This window comes from Mesoplodon mirus, assembly GCF_964341445.2.
Source record: "Mesoplodon mirus genome assembly, chromosome: 9".
In the NCBI taxonomy this organism is placed as follows: Eukaryota; Metazoa; Chordata; class Mammalia; order Artiodactyla; family Ziphiidae; genus Mesoplodon; species Mesoplodon mirus.
In genome coordinates, this window is record NC_138985.1 from 61,865,747 (window position 1) to 61,886,702 (window position 20,956).

Consider the following 20,956-nt stretch of genomic DNA (forward strand, 5'->3'; position numbering starts at 1 on the left):
TATGCAAAGGCAGGCAGTTCCACACAGGTCTGCCCCACTGGAAGGTTTTTATTTCAATGCTATCAACTTCTATTCTCTGCAATCATTTTTCTTTAATTCTCAGTATCCATTGTTTCCAGTAATTCACTTGAGCGATCTGAGCACCACTGAGAACAACTGTGAGAAATCTCTCTGCCTGCCGACTTTGTTAGAGTGAATTTTGAGAGGGAGGTTATTTCTGAGTCTATGGACAATAAATAAATGGACTGAAGTTAAATTATCATTATCTCACACAATCACCTTGATAGGAAAATACAATTTTATTTTTTTGCTGTACAGAAATGCCCTTAAATCGTATCTGGTGACCTTGATACCCAGTATTATGTGTGATAATGTTGTTTACTATTTTCCAGTAGGGAGGAAGCTGAGGAGGCATCAGGGCAAGCTCTCACCTCCCCTTACTCATAGCACAACTTCTCCTTGGTCGTCTATCTTGTGATGACCTCAATTTTAATTTCTTTATCAGTGGCTATTCTATTGTATAAAGTAATGCATTCAGTATAGCATGTGAATAGTTCACAGGGGAAAAAAAAAACCCACTGAGTTATAAGGTTAATTTGGTTGTTTAAGCAGTTTTACCTGAAACGTACTCATGATATCTCTCAGATTGTTATTGTCATCATCATAATCATCAGCATCATAATTCTCGCCATTATCATTGATTTTATTAATTTTAAAGCCCTAACTGTATGATGCCACAGTTACAGATTTACCTAATTCAGTCACCTTAAATAAGTCAAATCTGTTTTTTAAAATTAATAAAGGCGACCAGGTCCATCTGATTGTTCAGAAATAGACAGTCTAACTGATGCCTTGCCATTATTAGGCTGATTGGAGTGCTGGTCAGTTGCTTTCAGCTGACCAACTTCCACATAACTGTGAAACTTCATAATCTGCACTTTTTTTTTTTTTGCATCAACTGTGTGTACATAGAATAAATAACAGGTCTCTGTGCTCTTGAGGTTGGAAGGGATTCTCTGTGTTATGTAGTAGTCTTTCACTTAATAGTTGTAGTGAGGGTGGCTTTGTCTCATGGAAGTTGCCAATGTACCCCCTAGTCTAGGATTGTTATATTGTTATATCTGATATATTGTTATATCTGTTCATCTATTGAGGGAGCAGTTCCTTGGTGAAATGAATAAATAATTCATTTCACCAAGTTCTTCTGTTTGGACAAATTAAAAGTAAATTCTTACTGGCGTGAGGTGATACCTCATTGTAGTTTTGATTTGCATTTCTCTAATGATTGGTGATGTTGAGCATCCTTTCATGTGTTTGTTGGCAATCTGTGTATCTTCTTTGGAGAAATGTCTGTTTAGGTCTTCTGCCCATTTTTGGATTGGGTTGTTTGTTTTTCTGATATTGAGCTGCATGAGCTGCTTGTAAATTTTGGAGATTAATCCTTTGTCAGTTGCTTCATTTGCAAATATTTTCTCCCATTCTGAGGGTTGTATTTTCGTCTTGTTTATGGCTTCCTTTGCTGTACAAAAGCTTTTAAGTTTCATTAGGTCCCATTTGTTTATTCTTGTTTTTATTTCCATTTCTCTAGGAGGTGGGTCAAAAAGAATCTTGCTGTGATTTGTGTCATAGAGTGTTCTGCCTATGTTTTCCTCTAAGTGTTGCACTGTTGGTGGGAATGTAAATTGATACAGCCACTGGAGAACAGTATAGAGGTTCCTTAAAAAACTAAATACAGAACTACCATATGACCCAGCAATCCCACTACCGGGCATATACCCTGAGAAAACCATAATTCAAAAAGAGTCATGTACCACAATGTTCATTGCAGCTCTATTTACAATAGCCAGAACATGGAAGCCACCTAAGTGTCCGTCGACAGGTGAATGGATAAAGAAGATGTGGCACATACATACAATGGAATATTACTCAGCCATAAAAAGGAATGAAACTGAGTTATTTGTAGTGAGGTGGATGGACCTAGAGTCTGTCATACAGAGTGAAGTAAGTCAGAAAGAGAAAAACAAATACTGTATGCTAACACATATATATGGAATCTAAAAAAACAAAAAAAAAGGGTTATGAAGAACCTAGGGGCAGGACAGGAATAAAGATGCAGATGTAGAGAATGGACTTGAGGACACGGGGAGGGGGAAGGGTAAGCTGGGACGAAGTGAGAGAGTGGTATGGACTTATATATATATACTACCAAATGTAAAATAGGTAGCTAGTGGGAAGCAGCCATGTAACACAGGGAGATCAGCTCGATGCTTTGTGACCACCTAGAGGGGAGGGATAGGGAGGGTGGGAGGGGGTCGCAGGAGGGAGGAGATATAGGGATATATGTATATGTATAGCTGATTCACTTTGTTATAAAGCAGAAACTAACACACCATTGTAAAGCAATTATACTCCAGTAAAGGTGTTAAAAAAAAAAAAGTAAATTCTTGCCATGCAAGTTTTTCAAATACAACTATTGATTTCCAATTTGTTTGATCTCAGTCAGTGCAAGTGGAGAAAAAGTGCATGATTAGATCAGTGTGATTGAAAGGAATCAAGTATTATAATAGGCATACTTATTAGCACTTCCTCTGTGACAGATAGTAAGTTATTTATAGATATAATTACTGTCAACTTTTAACAACTCTATTCACTATTTTTTCTATTATATAGAAGATTTTGCTGAGACAGAGATCCCCAAGGTACAAAGCTAAAAAATAGTAAAGCCAAAAACTGAACTTGGCTTGTCTTGTTTCATAGTTTATTCTCATGCACATTAAACTACACCCATTTCTACCCTTTCCCTTTAAAAAATACCTGCTCAAATGCAATGAGATTTTTGCCTCATTGTAGGAAGAAATTTACATTTGTGTCTTGCTTATAACTTCAGCATTAAAAAGTTCTGGGATTTGCATGAGGTGGATGATGCAAAGGGAAATATTAACAGAGGAGAATTTACTGCCTCCCTTTTTACTTTATAGAGTCTTTCCTGAAGAAAATTGGTAAAGAAAGTAATTAAGCCAGAGTTTTCTTTGTGGAAGAAAAAAATGATAAATATGTAACAAGGGTTGGGGGGTGAACAGGAGACTCCAGAGGCAGCCAAGGTATGTGAGACAAAGGAAAGGGGAAGGAGGGTTTTTAAGTTTTCTACTTTACTTCCATTATGAATGTGGTCTTATTTTTAGCATTTTCTTGAGAGTAATGTCAAGAAAACTTTTAACTTATTTAACTGGTTTTTAATTATTTCTAGGGACCAGACTGAGGTTTCTTGGGATGTAATTGACCCTAAAGTTATAAAAAGAAGGACTAACTAATATGGTTGACAAATCTTTTGCAGTATTACTATGACTGCTAAAAATAAATATAATCGCCACAGCTTTTTGTCTAAAATTTCATTTAGCTCATATTTAATATGACTTTATCTAGTCTTCACAAAAACCCCTGTATTGTTAGTATGATTCCATTTCATCAGTTCCCTTTTTCAGACTGGTCCATCCAATAACTGCTTTAGTTAGTTGCAGCATTATTAATTATTGATGTCAAAATGAAAAACATGGACGCCACTACTGGTGTACTAATAGTAATAGCTGCCTTTTTCTCTTTTTAAATGCTTTTTGTAACTAGGCATGCTCCAGGCAAACTTTTTGTTTTTAATACTATAGTATTCATTTGTGCAACTAGCACTCTTAGAAACATTTTCTACGTATGTCTCTGTAGAGTGTGTATCATGCAGCCCAGAGTGGTGAACATGGTACTTCACAGAAATAATACTACACTGATTCATTTCCACAGCTAACACTTAGAAACATCTTTTACACAGTTGTCCTTGGAAAGTGTATAACATGCCAGGCTAACTTCAATAAAAAATTATCCGTAATTTTTCAACTGCTCTGTAAGGCCAATATAATTATTGTCATTATGTCCTTGAGGAAATTGACACACAGGGAGGTTAAATGTCTCACGTAAAACAAATGCTTCATCCCAAAAGAACAACTGAAAATCCTGGACATTATATATCAAGCATTGTAAGAGCACTGTAAAGTGGAAAGAAGGTGGCAGACCCCAGAACCACCAGGGTGGCAAGGCTGTGGGTTTCTTGTTGGCTTGTATATCTCAGACTTCCAGTGAACTTATAGGCAACTGGTAAATGACAACAGGCACAGACAAAAATAGTCTAATAAAAGCCTGTGCTTTCAGGTTAGAGGACCAAGAAAGGGGCAGCCTTTAAGACAGAAAAATTTTAGACCACAGCCACTCAGCTACATCCAAACACCATAAGAAACACACACACACACACACACACACACATACATCCCCACCCATGCCAGCAAAGGCCAAGTGAGAAGTCTAGACTTCAACCCTTGCCCAGCTGTAATGGGTGCTTCCATCTCCCCATCAGCGTGGTCTCAGAGAATGCTGAGTGAAAGACTTTTATCCCCACCTGGTAAGAATGAAGCACCTTTCCATCTCACTAATGGGGTGGTGTGAGGGGAGGCCCAGTGGAAAGTCAGGACTTTGACCACCACACAGCCATAACAAGGCCATTCTCCACCCCCAAGGTGTCAATGAAGGCTACTCAGGGAGCAATAACAAGGCACCCCAAACTATTCCATCCAGGGAGGTCAGTGGATACCTTGTGGATACCTTGTGGGGAGCCAGAACTGCCATGCCCACCCAGTAGTAATGAAGAATTCCCCCCTTGAGTGTCAACAGAGACCAAATGGGGAACCTGGACTTCTACTCCACTAGGCAGTGACGAAGAGGTGCCCCATCTACCCTAGATGATTTCTACTATGTTGCATCTTCAACTCTTTTTGACTTTTAAATTTAGGAGTTGCAGTATGGTATGTGCCATAAATCTTAAGCAATGCTCTTTAAATCAGGGTATATTCTCCCTGGAGTCTGTAAAAAATGATTTAGTGGGATGTAGAATTAAAATGTTAGAACTTGCATTAATATTTGGTTATCTCATCAAATGTCTGTTGTTTATATTTAATTAATTAACAGTGTGCAGTAGTACCTGTGTAGCATTAGTATATAAGAACACATGTATTGGGGAGATATGCTCAGTTTTTTACTGACTGGATACATCATGCTAATGTTTGGAGACGACTATTTTAAACCATTAACATGTAAAAGCTTTTCTGACCTAAGGATTGAGCCCTGTAAAAATGGGTTGGTCTCTGGGCTTGGAACAGGTACTCAGAAGAGTGAGAAGGGCATGGCCAAAAGGATTTGGAAGGTTCAGGAGACAAATACAGTTTTGCCTATGATCAGTCTGATTGGACACAGGGACATACCTAGGCGATCACTTACTCTGTTATCTAATGACATAGTTCTGACATGACTTTAAAATGTAACTATTTTAAGCCTTCAGGTAAAGGAAGACGAGCAATGCAGCATGTTAAGTGGGATATGTGCAAAGTGCTGGAATTGCCTATCCCACGTGAAGTCAGTTGGGCTAAGGTGTTAATGGGGCAGGGCATGGGCAGGGTTTGCTCTACCTCTAACCGGGCATCTAACAGGATATGATGTAGGCTGTAACAGTGCTTCTAAAACTCTGATAATTGGATTAATTCAATCAATATGTAATGTCTTTAAACCCCAAGGGGATCACACATGAATGACATTTAATCCGTGATATTACCACATCTAAAGAAAGAATGATTCCAGTGAAAAAATGTGGAAAGCCTGGAAAATTGAGATTCAGAAAGTGAAGATCTGCCTAATGTTCCAGTGAGCATTGCTCCACTAAGGAAGACTCTAGATTTGGGAGATGAAAACAAACTTGTTAATTGAACTTTACTAGAAATGAAATGTAATGCTATTACTATCAACACCTCATTGCCCTGGATCTTTTATTTCATATTTACCAAGCAAACTTCTGCGGAAAAAATGTGGGCTCCCAATAATCATGCTAAGAACAGCTCAAAGTAGTTCATTATTACTATGTGCCAGACACTGTTCTGGGTGCTTTATATGTATTAGTTCATTTAATTCTTATAACAACACTCTGAAGTGGAAGTTATTATTAGCCACATTGTACAAATGAAAGAACTTGATTCCACAGAGACTAAGAAACTTGCTCAAAACCAAATTGTTAGTAAATGGCAGAGCTGGGATTCACACTGGGCCAGTCACAACTCAAAGTCTGAGATCTGAATCATTCTGAAACACTGCCTTGTTGAATCTGGGACAAGAGAAGCCTTAGAAGGAGGGTAGGTACTAAATCACTGGAATAATGTGACTGCTGTTTTATATTAATGAAAGCCATTGAGGTATAATGGTTAGAAGTACATAGATCAGTCTTGTGCATAGTCAGTTAGCCGGACTTCATTACAGAAAGACTAATCTCTCTACGTTACTAAGAGCTTTTGGTCTTTGGACTTGAAATCATGACTGCTGGCTCTAGAACTGTAGAGACTATAAGGGGATTACATTTACAAGAACTCAAAGTTACTTTTAAAGATAATCATGTTATTAATAGAGTAATATTGTAAAGATCAATTGAGGGTTTTTGTTTTGTCCTGTGAATCGAAAATAATAAAAGAGCTATCTTACCAGCAAAATGGGTTTATTCAGGAGTAGCGAAAAATTGCAGTTTGGGACATGCAACTATGGTGAACCTCGTACAAGTCTGGTAAAAACAAAGGAGAGGAAATGCTTTTATAGAGGAAAAGGGGTAGGTGGGTGGGGCTTTTATAATCAAAAAGTCCATAGGTGGAAACTGGGAGTTTGAAGTATGGTGCCTGTTCATTTGCTGAGTTGTGACAGTTCTCACTGGCTGAGCTGTTGCCAGGCAAGGGGATCTTTCTTCCTCCTGCTTGTGATACTTACGTAGGTCACTTCCTCCCAGAGATGCTACATATGTCTCTTCCTGTTTGGGTCTGTATTAACTTAGGGTGGTACATGATGAGAGCTTCCCCTTCTGGCCTCCTGACTCCATTTTAGTGAGGTTTCTCTCTAGCAACTTTCACAGTCCGTTTGTAGGACTCAGAAGTGTTTTAAAAAGTAAAGTTGATTATTTGGTAAACTCCCAGTTGTGTTGGGCAAGTTCTTCTCCCTGGGAAATTAATCCTGAGAGTTGGCTTGTGTCAATTACTACAGGCAGGAACAGCTGTTAAGCTATTATTTTCTTGGCATTTACAAAAATAGCTTTCAAGTTGTTGTTGTAGTTTTAAAAGTAATGCATTTTCTCTGTACTCTCTTCTCTCTCCAAAACCCTTCTCAAGTGATCCTAGCACCATGGGCCATGGTGATGTTCTCTTATAGCCCTTTAGCTTCCTTCTGGCTGAGATGATCACCTAGAGGATTGGGATCATCCATAGGCACATCCATTAAACAGCTAAATCCAACTCATCATGGCTGTAACCTCACTAGCTCACCTCACTCCCCCAGGCCTAGGCCTCTAATTCTCTCCCATTTCTCACTTACCTAGAATGTTCTCACAATGAACAAAGCTCAATCCAACCAAGTTTCCTTGATACTTTCTCTTGCTTACCTATTTTTAATCATTTCTTGCCTGCCTACCCTGGTAATTTGACCTTCACCTTCATATGCTGCCTTTTCTCATTAATCAGACCAAGGAAGTTGCTTTCCTAGTTCTGGTTACTTCCACTGATTGCTTTCTGAGCACCAAAAATGACTTCTTTTCTCCCCCTTTTGTTATAAAAGGATTTTCTAGTGCCTTCCTGTACCCAACTCAGTAAACATAGCAGAATTTTTTGAAAGAATGAAGGAAGAAAGATGGAAGGAAAGAAGATGGACAAAAGGGAAGGAGGGAGGGAGGGAGGGATGGGGGGAGACATCACTCATTTGATACCTTATCAAAAATTCAGCTGCTTCTCAAATATCTCTTCTCTACAGAATATAGTGAAAGGCCATTTACTAATGCCTACCAAAGAGAATAGAAATAATTCAATGAATAATTCTTTGTTTAGTTTTCTAATTGATTTTTATTGATGGATAATTGTAAGACCTAAATGTGTTGATTTTAGGTATATATTCTCTTTGGAAGTATTGATCATATTTATTACATGTCAATACTCTGAGAAAATAAAATATAATCATAGAAACTAAAACATTTATATATAGACAGTAGGGGCTTAAAGTAGCGATAGCACCTTAGTTAAAGTAAATGGTAATCCCCTATGTTCAAAGTTATCCTGACTCTAATTTATGAATTAGCTATTTGGTTTCTTTTGTTGGGTCATGAATTTATATTAAAATGGAGAAATAAAGGTAGAATGACATGGTCATACAATATCATCATCTTCAGAAGCTTGACACAGTTTAGGATAACATAAGCTTCATCCTCACACCTTTTACGTGAGGATGGGTAGAACTAATTTTATTCTCTTTTCTAGAAATGAAGAAATTAAAATAGGAATTTTCTGTGAATTCACAAAATCTGAATACCACTTTTAGAAATTGTTCTTCTTTAGAATACATTTCTCATCATTAAAGTTGCCATGATTTGAAAGTCCAAATGTGGCAAGAAGTAGCATGTTTAGTCAGAGAAAATTTATTGAGGTATATATGATGGCAAATGCAAAGGAGTCAAGTTTATAGCAACTGAGTGTATAAAAGGTAAGGTTGCTGAAAGATTTTCTACATTCAAATGTCAGCTCTAGGATTCACTGAAACAAGTAAGTCTTCAAAGTTTGCTCCCTTCCCTTGTACCCTCTTGACTTTCCAGGGACTTTTAAAGTGATGTTGAGCCCAGATCTACCTTCTCAGAGCAGCAGTCTTATCCAGAAAATGGCTATCCCCCGTTCTTTCCCTTAAATAGGCAAAAATCCTTATTCATTCCAAATGTCGCTGCTAAGGGCTAGTGGTCCATTGGAAATTTTCTGATAAATTTATGTGGAGTCTATTTCATAGTGATATATATCTTCTTATAAGGAACAAATTCTTTTTTTTTATTTTTTATTTTTTATTTTTTTATTAGTTTCTGCTTTATAACAAAGTGAATCAGTCATACACATACATCTGTTCCCACATCCCTTCCCTCATACATCTCCCTCCCTCCCACCCTCCCCATCCCACCCCTCCAGGCGGTCACAAAGCACCGAGCTGATCTCCCTGTGCCATGCGTAAGGAACAAATTCTTAAACACAGATGATTCACTATCTAATGCTGAAATGGCAGGTATCTGTAGCAGATTGATAGGGGGAAATTAGGGATGTGAGAGCTTTGGGGGATTTTCAGTCAAATAACCTCATTGGACCTACTGTACATGCTTCCTAAACTTGGACCTACTGAAGCTTTGTGTACTAGTTCTAGAAAGTGATGCTCTGCTGAATCATATTCAGGGCTGTGGTACATTATTACATTAATAATTACAAATGAATAACACCTCCTCTTATCCATGTCCCTGTCTAGTTCTCTTCCACAATCACTATGGTCTTGGTCATATGACTTGATTAGACCAGTGGGTCGTTAGCAAATATGAACTCAAGTAAAGGCTTGTTCTTTTTTTCAAGAATACACATTCCTTTTATTTTTTAAAGATTTTTATTGGAGTGTAGTTGCTTTACAATGTTGTGTTAGTTTCTGCTGTACAGCAAAGTGAATCAGTTATATGTATACATATGTCCCCTCTTTTTTAGATTTCCTTCCATTTAGGTCACTTCAGAGCATTAAGTAGAGTTCCCTGTGCTATACAGTAGGTTCTCATTAGTTACTTATTTTGTATGTAGTATCAGTAGTGTATATATGTCAATCCCAATCTCCCAATTCATCCCACTTCCCCCATCCCCCCTCTGTATCCATAAGTTTGCTCTCTACATCTGTCTCTATTTCTGCTTTGCAAATAAGTTCATCTGTACCATTTTTCTAGGTTCCACGTGTAAGTGCTATTATGCGATATTTGTTTTTCTCTTTCTGACTTATGTCACTCTTAGGACAGTCTCTAGGTCTGTCCACATCTCTGCACATGGCATTGTTTCCTTCCTTTTTATGGCTGAGTAATACCCAGAGAAAACCATAATTCAAAAAGATACATGCACCCCAGTGTTCGTTGCAGTACTATTTACAATAGCCAGGACATGGAAGTAACCTAAATGTCCATCAACAGAGGAATTGATAAAGAAGATGTGGTACATGTATACAGTGGAATATTACTCAGTAAAGGCTTGTTCATACACACTTTGGTTTCACCCTCGAACCCCAGGATGCCTAAGATAGCCTGCCTTATAAGGAAGGTAGAGGAAAACCAAGGCACTCTGACGGACAGTATCAGCCAACTGCTAGCCATGTGGCCACTGGGGTCAACCAGCCCCCAGCTGACCTGCTAATTGGCTACGTCTGCATAAGTGAGTCAAGTCAACCTAACAGGCAGCAAAGACAACCTCCCCAGTGAAGCTCTGCCTAAGTTGCCAACCCAAACAGCTGTAAGCAGATAAATGGTTCTTGTTTTAAGCCACTGTTTTGGAATGGTTTGTTTTTCAGCTCTAGATAACCAAGCAATGTCTGCTAAAAAGTGTGTTGGTAATTTACTAAAAACTAGGTAAGTTTTTGTCATTATCCACAGCATGATATTGGGTAAATGATATACTCTGAGACTCAATTGGCTAATAAGTAAAATAGGAATAATATTAGTGTCTTTCTGTTTACATTTCTTTAAATTACATAGGTCATTTAGTTGTCCTTTTTCCAGCTGCAGAGAAAGAGATTTGTGGGGTTAAATGACTTTATCAAAGTCACAAAAAATACTAGTTGGCAGAAATTAAATTAGCTCTCCTTTATATGACTAATAAACACTTTAGTTTTAAATGCTATGGGATGAGATAAGAGGAGGAGAATTCCCATTAAAAAAAAAACAAAACCATAAAATACCCAGGATTAAACTTGACAACAAAGGAATAAGACTAATAACATGATTTATCAGAGGATGTAAAATGAGACTGGGATAAACAGAGAGGCCTGCCAGGTTCCTGGGAAGACATGTTATTCTTAAGATGCCAATTATGTCCAAATCCATACATTTAATTTCAGTTGACACTCTATTTTGTTGTTGTTAGAAACTGAAAAGCTGATAGTGCTGCTCATCTGAAAGAATAATGTATGAAAAAGGCCGAGAACTGTAGTTAGAAAACAGAACAAAAAATTTGTGGAAAAGATCAAAACATTGGGGAAACAGACTGTGAAACAATTGTAATTGAAACAGTATGGTTCTGGCATCCTCACTCTTAGGTAACATTCTTGCATCCTATTTCATTGAGAAAAATGGAAGCAATTAGAAGAGAATTTCCATATGCTCTCACCACTACATGTGTCAACCTGTCTACATCTGTATCCAGATTCTTTGTCTCCTCTAGTATCATTATTGATAAACAGTTCATGTTCTTGTCTAATACCAACCCCTTTATTTTACAAACTGTATCTCCTTTTGCCTGTTAGACTTTGCTTTAATAATTATCTCTTCTCTCTCTTGCATCACCTTGCCCTGCTCCCCTGGATTATCTACCAGTATACAGTTATGCTGTTATGTTTCTTGGTTTGAAAAAAGGAAAAAAAAAAAAGTCTCGCTTGACTCCATATCTTCCTCAAGTTTCTGCCCCATTTTTCTTCCAGCCAAACACCTTTAAAGAAATTTCTGTAATCACTCGTTCCACTTCTCTTCTCATCCTCTGGAAATCATTGCAGTCTTTGGTACATTCCCGTCCATCAAAATAGCTCTTTTCCGCCACATGAAGGACTTCTCTGTTGGGAAAGACAGTGTTCAGCTCTATGCCTTCAATTTACTCAGTGCAATGCAATCTTTAACACAGTTGATCACTCCTAATTGTTAAAAAGACTTTCTTTGTCTGGATTTTAGGAAATCACATTATCTTCATAACCATCATTCAGTCTTATGGCTTTAAACGATGTATTTACATGATGAATCTCAAAGCATATCTCCAGCTTATGGCTTTAAACGATGGCTTATGGCTTTAAACGATGTATTTACATGATGAATCTCAAAGCATATCTCCAGCTTATGGCTTTAAATGATGTCTTATGGCTTTAAACGATGTATTTACATGATGGATCTCAAAGCATATCTCCAGCCCAGACATCTCACTCAAACTTCAGACTTACCTGTCCATCCATCTGTTCAATATAATTAGGCATCTCAAACTTAACAAGCTCAAACCTAAGCTCTTGAATCTTGCCACCCCAAAATATTCACCTCACAGTCCTCTCCATTTAAAAAAATGGCACTAACATCCTTCTAGCTGCTTAAACCCAATATTGTGCTGTTATCCTCTGTGTTCTTCATGCCTCATAACAGCAAATCCTGTTAATTCTAGTTTGCAAACATTTTTAGAAACTCTTCCATCACCATATCACTATCATTCAAATGATCATTTTTCCTCTCCTGGCTTATTGCAGTAAGCTCTTAACTTATCTTCCTTCTTAAGCCTTCCATACTACTTCCATGTAGTTTAGTTTAAACTACAACTAAATTAAAGTATCCACGCTAAAGAGGTCCTCTAATAATCAGTATGGCTAATGTCATCTTTCTTGAGGAAGTTGTAGCAGATGTGGGTTCAAACTCAGATTCAACCATTTAGTATCAGTATGACTGTAGGTAAATCATGAAAATTTTTAGCCTTTGCTCCTTTTTTAATGAAATGTGTGTGTCATTTTCTCTCTCTACCCCATAGAGATTTTGAGAGGATTGAACAAAATACAGAGCACATCTGTGTATGTGAAGTTTGTAAAGCCCTACCCAAATACAAAGTGATAATAATAAAGTGATAGTCTAATTACTATGACAACGGGATAAATGATTGTTCACTGTATAATATTTCTTCAAGTGTCATAAAATATTAACAACAATTTTAGGTTAATAGAAACCATACTGTAATAACCACTTCATAGAATCTACTGCACAAAATGAATGGGAGGATGGCGTGAAGAGTGTAGCACAGCCACTTTAGATGGGTTTGTGAAGATTTATTAAGCCCAAGGAGCAATCTGCAGTATAGTAAATTGGCATTTGAGGGGTGTCACAAATAATAATGTAATACATCTTGCACTACAATGCACAGGTGTCCAAAGGCTATTACAATCTAAGCATTGCACTAAAATTGTATGAAGTTAATAGCATGGCTGCTGTGAGAAGGGTACTCAGAAAAGAGCTTTTAAAAAAATCTATTTAGTACAATTACTGCTACCTTTAGTTCAATAAAACCACAGCAAGTCAAGAAATTAAATTCTCTGCTTCCAATTCAGCCACTACTTATTTAAGTAATAACTGCAGGATAAAATAATTGTGTATCAGAAGGAGGTCTGAAACTTTAGGCTTATTAGATTCAACCCATGTGTAAGAGATTGTTGAAACCTAACTGAGGATCTAGAAGATATTGGGCCTCTCAATATCAGGCTACTTTTAGAAGGAGTTAAATGAGCCCTTTCTAGTAAGAACTTTGGTATGAGATTTTTTTTATTTTTGGAATATCTTTTAGATCTATTGCAAAGGCATAGGGTATTTGATGCATCCCTTTTATGAACTGTATCCTTGTATCAGTTCTTGAGTCAAATTTCTCTCGATTATGTTCAACTGATTAATTATTTAGTCGAAACTCCCCACAAATACAGGTTCAGTTCTGAACACAAAGGAAATAATAAAGCTATAATGCTTTTTCTATGCTATACTCAGTTAAATCCAGCATTATATCTTCTGCCTAATGAAAAAGGTATTTTATAAGTTTAGAAATGTTACTCAGATATTGGGATAGAAAATTTCTTTTATGGGCAGAAGTTAAGGGAACCAGCCTACATTAAAGATGATAGGGGCCTCCCTGGTGGCGCAGTGGTTGAGAGTCCGCCTGCCGATGCAGGGGATACGGGTTCGTGCCCCGGTCTGGGAGGATCCCATATGCCGCGGAGCGGCTGGGCCCGTGAGCCATGGCCGCTGGGCCTGCGCATCCGGAGCCTGTGCTCCGCAACGGGGGAGGCCACAGCAGTGAGAGGCCCGCATACCGCAAAAAGAAAAAAAAAAAAAAAAGATGATAAAAGGGCATCATAATTGTCATTCCTATAAACATTTTAGTTTTTAATACCAGTTTCTATACCTGCTAGGAATTATGCTAGGGGTTGGAGCCACAAGGATGAGCAGGAGAGAGACAGTCCCAGATGTGCTGTTTTTATATAATGTTCAGATGTATGGCCTCTTATTTTCTGAGATTTCCAGACTCTGTTTCCCTCCCCTACTTCTTTTGGACCTTCTCTTTTCTTCATGCGTACTTTTGAGGTCGTGCTCCGTTTGAACTTTATTTCAGGCTGACTCTCTTTAATGTGAGGATTTAGCCAAGGAGGGATTTTCAGTTTGTCAGTCTGGAGAGCTCATGGCATACTGATGGCCTCACCTCCTATAGACATTTCATGGGACCCCTGCAATTATTCCTTGACCAGAGTTTCAGCTGAAGTGCTCACACCAACTCGTCCTTTCCTCTCAATACCTGTTGACTGTTTGAGGTTCCCTTTCTTCCCCTTACTTCCTCCTGCATCTTTGCTGATGACACACAGGTCTTTTAGTTGTCATGATTTATCCACACCTTCTCATATGTGGGGCTACAGATATATTTCACCTCTTTTTCTTGTTGATATGGTCTGTGGGGTTTAGTTTCTCTACTTCAGTTGCTTTTTTTTCTTTTTAAGGGGAATGCAGGGAGACTCAAAAACTCTGCCACCATTACCATCTTCCCAGAACTCAAAACGTGTGTTTTTGAACTTGTCTGGACAAGTAGAGAATCTCTGGGGATGGAATAAAGCCAAGAGTTATACACATGCCAGAAGTGATAACTAACAGCACAGCTGGTCTGTACACTGGACTGGAAACTGTGAATCAGGCAGTTGTTTATCAATATCAGAATGTTTTTATTCTTGGAAAGCTTTCTTTCAGGCTGTTAAATCTATACTCACTAGCATTCTATGAATATGTATATGTACATATAGACTGCAGACAAAAACACACACATAATATTTTGGAACTGGGAACCAAAATGGGCTGCTGTATTACCACCTGTGTTTAATTAAATATTTGTGGTAATTGAATGTAATTAAAAATTAAACAACCATTTGGTACAGGATAATATATTTCCTACATCACTTATGTGCTTCAATATGCTCTCTGCTGATTGTTTTAACTTGGATTTGGTGTTAACAGCTCCTACAATTGTCTGTTCTAGTTTGTTGAGTTTTACATTTAAAACACCCTCTGCTTGCATCTCTTTCTTCCCACTCTTCACCCAGTTAAATTCCTCATCATACTCAGGTCTTAGCTTGAATGTCACTTTCTCAGAAAGGGCTTTTTTTAACTAATACACACCCAGCTCCAGCTGAAATCCGGTTCTCCTTTTACTCTTTGTAATAATAGTTCTTCTGCAGTTCCTAGGAAGTGTCAATAATGGACTAAACGAATGAACAGCAAAACAGTATCTCCTTATGATTTTCATACAATTTTTTGAACTCTGTGATTTTGAAGAGTAAGGTAAACTCAAAACCCATTTCTAAAGAAGGTAGGCTCATAAAGCTTCAGCTACTTCCGTGTCTGAAGCTCTGTGCTGTAGGGCTTAACTGATGGGCTTGTTATTGGAGTAGGAATTATGGCCCATATATTTTCTTTTGAAGGCCCAGGAAGAACAGTGTCATGTAACTCTTATTATTATTTGTCTGCACAGTTGCTCTAGGACCATATTAGGAACCACTCCCCCCAAAGGGGGGCTTGAATATTTATATAGCCTGACTCTACTCCAGGCTTAGGAATGAGCAACTGAACCAAGTGGGCCCAATCAGGATTTCCTGGCAGGGATATGAGGTCAGGATTTAAGCATAGTTAGACTTTTCAGTAGAGGATCTATAAACCTCAGAGATAGGGTCACCCATGTGCTACCATGTGAACTTTTAATAAGGAAAGGTGATATTTTATGAGTTAGAATTATGGTGTACTCTGGCAGAGAGGCAGACATTAGAGATGAAGAGTGTTCTGTTGGCATTTGTATCCCTGGTTACAGGTTTATTCTGAGGCCTGATTGAAGCTAGATCCTTTATGCTCCATAAGACATTTTTATATTCTAAAAATTCTTTTTTTAGTATAATTTAGTGACTTTTTGCTAGTTGCAATCTACAGAGACCTAATAAAAGTACTAATTATTAGCTATTTTTTTAACATCTTTGTTGGAGTACAATTGCTTTACAATGGTGTGTTAGTTTCTGATGTATAACAAAATGAATCAGCTGTACATATACATATATCACCATGTCTACTCCCTATTGCATCTCCCTCCCACCCTCCCTATCCCACCCCTCTAGGTGGTCACAAAGCACCGAGCTGATCTCCGTGTGCTATGTGGCTGCTTCCCACTAGCTATCTATTTGACATTTGGTAGTGTATATATGTCCCTGCCACTCTCTCATTTCATCCCAGCTTACCCTTCACCCTCCCCATGTCCTCAAGTCCATTCTCTATGTCTGCATCTTTATTACTGTCCTGGCCCTATGTTCTTCAGAACCATTTTTTTTTCTTTTTTTTCATTCCATATATATGTGTTAGCATACGGTATTTGTTTTTCTCTTTCTGACTTACTTCACTCTGTATGACAGACTCTAGGTCCATCCACCTCACTACAGATAACTCAATTTCGTTTCTTTTTATAGCTGAGTAATATTCCATTATATATATGTGCCACATCTTCTTTATCCATTCATTTGTCGATGGATGCTTAGGTTGCTTCCATGTCCTGGCTACTGTAAATAGAGCTGCAATGAACATTGTGGTACATGACTCTTTTCGAATTATGGTTTTCTCAGGGTATATGCCCACTAGTGGGATTGCTGGGTTATATGGTAGTTCTATTTTTAATTTTTTAAGAAAACTCCATACTGTTCTCCATAGTGGCTGCATCAATTTACATTCCCACCAACAGTGCAAAAGGGTTCCCTTTTCTCCACACCCTCTCCAGCATTTATTGTTTGCAGATTTTTTGATGATGGCCATTCTGACTGGTGTGAGGTGATACCTCATTGTAGTTTTGATTTGCATTTCTCTAATGATTAGTGATGTTGAGCATTCTTTCACGTGTTTGTTGGCAATCTGTATATCTTCTTGGAGAAAAGTCTGTTTAGGTCTTATGCCCATTTTTGGATTGGGTTATTTGTTTTTTTGATATTGAGCTGCATGAGCTGCTTGTAAATTTTCGAGGATAATCCTTTGTCAATTGCTCCATTTGCAAATATTTTCTCCCATTCTGAGGGTTGTCTTTTGGTCTTGTTTATGGTTTCCTTAGCTGTGCAAAAGCTTTGAAGTTTCATTAGGTCCCATTGGTTTATTTTTGTTTTTATTTCCCTTTCTCTAGGAGGTGGGTCAAAAAGGATCTTGCTGTGATTTATGTCATAGAGTGTTCTGCCTATGTTTCCTCTAAGAGTTGTATAGTGTCTGGCCTTACAGAGTTTTATAGTGTCTGGTCTCTAATCCATTTTGTGTTTATTTTTGTGTATGGTGCTAAGGAGTGTTCTAATTTCATTCTTTTACATATAGCTGTCCAGTATTCCCAGCACCACTTATTGAAGAGGCTGTCTTTTATCCACTGTACTTTTTTGCCTCCTGTATCAAAGATAAGGTGACCATATGTGCGTGGGTTTATCTCTGGGCTTCCTATCTTGTTCCATTGATCTATATTTCTGTTTTTGTGCCTGTACCACACTGTCTTACTTACTGTAGCTTTGTAGTATAGCCTGAAGCCCGGGAGCCTGATTCCTCCAGCTCCGTTTTTCTTTCTCAAGATTGTTTTGGCTCTTCGGGGTCTTTTGTGTTTCCATACAAACTGTGAAATTTTTTGTTCTAGTTCTGTGAAAAATGCCAGTGGTAGTTTGCTAGGGATTGCATTGGATCTGTAGATTGCTTTGGGTAGTATAGTCATTTTCACAATGTTGATTCTTCCAATCCAAGAACATTGTATATCTCTCCATCTGTTTGTATCATCTTTAATTTCTTTCATCAGTGACTTATAGTTTTCTGCATACAGGTCTTTGTCTCCTTAGGTAGGTTTATTCCTAGATATTTTATTCTTTTTGTTGCAATGGTAAATGGGAGTGTTTCCTTAATTTCTCTTTCACATTTTTCATCATTAGTGTATAGGAATGCAAGAGATTTCTGTGTGTTAATTTTCTATCCTGCTACTTTACCAAATTCATTGATTATCTCTTGTAGTTTTCTGGTAGCATCTTTAGGATGCTCTATGTGTACTATCATGTCACGTGCAAACAGTGACAGCTTACTTGTTCTTTCTGATTTGGATTCTTTTATTTCTTTTTCTTCTCTGATTGCTGTGGCTAAAACTTCCAAAACTATGTTAAATAATAGTGGTGAGAGTGGACAACCTTGTCTTGTTCCTGATCTTAGTGGAAATGGTTTCAGTTTTTCACCATTGAGGACGATGTTGGCTGTGGGTTTGTCATACATGGCCTTTATTATGTTGAGGTAAGTTCCCTCTATGCCTACCTTCTGGAGGGTTTTTATCATAAATGGGTGTTGAATTTTGTCAAAAGCTTTTTCTGGATCTATTGAGATGATCATATGGTTTTTCTCCTTCAATTTGTTAATATGATTTATCACATTGATTGATTTGCATATATTGAAGAAGCCTTGCATTCCTGGGATAAACCCCAGTTGGTCATGTTGTATGATCCTTTTAATGTGCTGTTGGATTCTATTTGCTAGTATTTTGTTGAGGATTTTTGCATCTGTGTTCATCAGTGATATTGGCCTGTAGTTTTCTTTGTTTGTGACATCTTTGTCTGGTTTTGGTGTCAGGGTGATGGTGGCCTCGTAGAATGACTTTGGGAGCGTTCCTCGTCTGCTATACTTTGGAAGAGTTTGATAAGGATAGGTGTTAGCTCTTCTCTAAATGTTGGATACAATTCACCTGTGAAGCCATCTGGTCCTGGACTTTTGTTTGTTGGAAGATTTTTAATCACAGTCTCAATGTCAGTGTTTGTGATTGGTCTGTTTATATTTTCTATTTTTCTTCCTAGTTCCACTTGGAAGGTTGTGCTTTTCTAAGAATTTGTCCATTTCTTCCAGGTTGTCCATTTTATTGGCATAGAGTTGCTTGTAGTAATCTCTCATGATACTTTGTATTTCTGCAATGTCAGTTACTTCTCCTTTTTCATTTCTAATTGTATTGATTTGAGTCTTCTTCCTTTTTTTCTTGATGAGTTTGGCTAATAGTTTATCAATTTTGTTTATCTTCTCAAAGAACCAGCTTTTAGTTTTATTGATCTTTGCTATTGTTTCCTTCATTTCTTTTTCATTTATTTCTGATCTGATCTTTATGATTTCTTTCCTTCTGCTGATGTTGGGGTTTTTTTGTTCTTCTTTCTCTCATTGCTTTAGGTGTAAGGTTAGGTTGTTTAATTGAAATGTTTTTTGCTTCTTTAGGTAGGATCTTATTGCTATACTCTTCCCTCTTAGAACTGCTTTTGCTGCATCCCATAGGTTTTGGGTCATCGTGTTTTCATTGTCATTTGTTTCTAAGTATGTTTTGATTTCCTCTTTGATATCTTCAGTGATCTCTTGGTTATTAAATAGTGTATTGTTTAGCCTCCATGTGTTTGGTTTTTTTTCAGATTTTTTCATGTAATTGGTATCTAGTCTAATAGCATTGTGGTTGGGAAAGATACTTGATATGATTTCAGTTTTCTTAAATTTATCAATGCTTGATTTTTGACCCAAGATGTGACCTATCCTGGCGAATGTTTCATGAGCACTTGAGAAGAAAGTGTATTCTGTTGTGTTTGCATGGAATGTCCTATAAATATCAATTAAGTCCATCTTGTTTATTATATCATTTAAAGCTTGTGTTTCCTTATTTATTTTCATTTTGGATTGTCTGTCTATTGGTGAACGTGGTGTGTTAAAGTCCCCCATTATGATTGTGTTACTGTCGATTTCCCCTTCTATGGCTGTTAGCATTTGCCTTATGCATTGAGGTGCTCCTAGTTGGGAGCATCAGTATTTACAATTGTCATATCTTCTTCTTGGATTGATCCCTTGATCATTATGTACTGTCCTTCTTTGTCTCTTGTAGTAGTGTTTATTTTAAAGTCCATTTTGCCTGATATGAGAATTGCTACTCTAGCTTTCTTTTGATTTCCATTTGCATGGAATCTCTTTTTCCATCCCCTCATGTTCAGTCTGTATGTGTCCCTAGGTCTGAAGTGGGTCTCTTTTAGACAGCATATACACAGGTCTTATTTTTGCATCTATTCAGCCAGTCTATGTCTTCTGGTTGGAGCATTTAATCCATTTACATTTAAGGTAGTTATCGATATGTATGTTCCTATTACCATTTTCTTAATTGTTTTGGGTTTGTTATTGTAGATCCTTTTCTTCTCTTCTGTTTCCCACTTAGAGAAGTTCCTTTAGCATTTGTTGTAGGGCTGGTGTGGTGGTGCTGAATTTTGTTAGCTTTTGCTTGTCTTTAAAGGTTTTAATTTCTCCGTCAAATCTGAATGAGATCCTTGCTGGGTAGAGTAGTCTTGGTTGTAGGTTTTTCCATTTCATCACTTTAAATATGTCCTGCCACTCCCTTCTGGCTTTCAGTTTTTCTACTGAAAGATCAGCTGTTAACCTTATGGGGATTCCCTTGTATGTTATTTGGTTTTTTTCCCTTGCTGCTTTTAATATTTTTTCTTTGTATTTAATTTTTGATAGCTTGATTAATATGTGTCTTGGCATGTTTCTCCTTAGATTTATCTGGTATGGGACTCTCTGTGCTTCCTGGACTTGATTGAATATTTCCTTTCCCTTATTAAGGAAGTTTTCAACTATAATCTCTTCAAATATTTTTTCAGTCCCTTTCTTTTTCTCTTCTTCTTCTGGGACACCTGTAATTCAAATGTTGGTGTGTTTAATGTTGTCCCAGAGGTCTCTAAGACTGACCTCAATACTTTTCATTCTTGTTTC